This window comes from Pteropus vampyrus, unplaced genomic scaffold (genome assembly GCF_000151845.1).
Source record: "Pteropus vampyrus isolate Shadow unplaced genomic scaffold, Pvam_2.0 Scaffold24, whole genome shotgun sequence".
Lineage (NCBI taxonomy): Eukaryota > Metazoa > Chordata > Mammalia > Chiroptera > Pteropodidae > Pteropus > Pteropus vampyrus.
The window spans coordinates 1,760,024-1,761,385 of record NW_011888805.1 but is presented as its reverse complement, the minus strand read 5'-3'; the positions used below and the strand labels follow the sequence as shown (position 1 = coordinate 1,761,385).

The 1,362-nt window shown below is 36.5% G+C and overlaps 1 non-coding gene across 1 annotated transcript; it reads right to left on the bottom strand.

Annotated features, from left to right (window-relative positions):
• Nucleotides 1-788: 788 nt before the first annotated feature.
• Nucleotides 789-907, bottom strand: LOC111737212. Its single transcript, XR_002779389.1, has one exon. It is a non-coding gene; the product is annotated as a 5S ribosomal RNA (ribosomal RNA).
• Between the last annotated feature and the right edge of the window lie 455 nt (nt 908-1,362).

The window sequence follows — 1,362 nt, the reverse complement described above, 5'->3', positions numbered from 1 at the left end:
CCCCAGGTAAAATTCAGTGGTGCAAAGTTTTGAAACTGTAAATGAGAAGCTATGGAGCATTTGGGAAGGTTGTTGAGCATTTGAATATGATCAGAATAATACAGAAGAAGTGACATATGTTTGAACTGATTTATAGAAGAGAGGCAATAGATACTTTGGGTGAGAAAAGATTTTCTATAGAGTTAAGGAGGAAGCATACTAATGAAAATTATGGTCTGTGAAGATTATTGCTGAGAGATACTGAGGTTAAAAAAATAATTGGAAAGCTAGAGAACTGAGTAGTCCCTGTACAAGTAATGGGAAAATCTACCATTTTGTGGCCAGATGTTTAGTATTTAATATCGCAAGTTCAGTCAGATACAAGCTTTCTCGCTGTTAATTGTACTAAGGGCTCTTGATTTTGTTTCATTGAATGACCTCATTAATGGTGGACCAGTGGAGCTACTGTCTTCTGATGAGGCTTAGAAGCATGTGTATATGTGTCCTAGAAAATTTACATTTACATACAGACCTCTCTCTTTCCCATCTTGAATTCTATTTTATTACCAGGCCCTAAAGAGTTTGTTCCCTTGGCCAAGTAACCAGAAGCTGAAGATAGGTAACTCTGAAAAGACCTTAAGGGAACTTGTTCTTTTGAGTTTTGTGTTTCTACTCATAATATGATCATAACTTGTCTGTTGATTCACTTCTACTTTAACCTTAGATAGTTATTCATTCATTCATTCATTCATTCGTGCTTTTGAATTTGTATATTCATTTTTAATTAATTAATTAATTAAATGTTTTTATGACGACAGCACCTAGTCTTCCTAGGTGGTCTCCCATCCAAGTACTAACCAGGCCCGACCCTGCTTAGCTTCCGAGATCAGACGGGATCGGGCTTGTTCAGGGTGGCATGGCCGTAGACTAATTAATTAATTTTTATGATGACATTGGTTAATGAAATCCTGTAAGTTTGAGCTGAGCATTTTTTTTCCCCCACATACTGGCACTCATTTATTTATTTTTTATGGTGACATTGGTTAATGAAATCCGATAAATTCCAGCTGTACTTTTTAACGGTAAGGCATATATATATATCTACATTGTGTGTTCACCTCCCATAGTTAAATTTCTTTCTGTCACCACATATTTGACCCTTTTACCCCATCTACCTCCCTCTCACCCCCTCCCTGCTACCCTCTACCCTCTGGTAGATCTTAGATATTTAATCTTAGATTTGGTTTCAATAGACTTCATTTTAGTTCTTTCAATTGTCTGCAGAGCTAAAACAATGCCCTACTGTTAAGGATGTTAATTAATGATAGAACACATTTCCACACACAAGTGCATGTTTATCAAGCAAAACCTCAGAGCACGGAA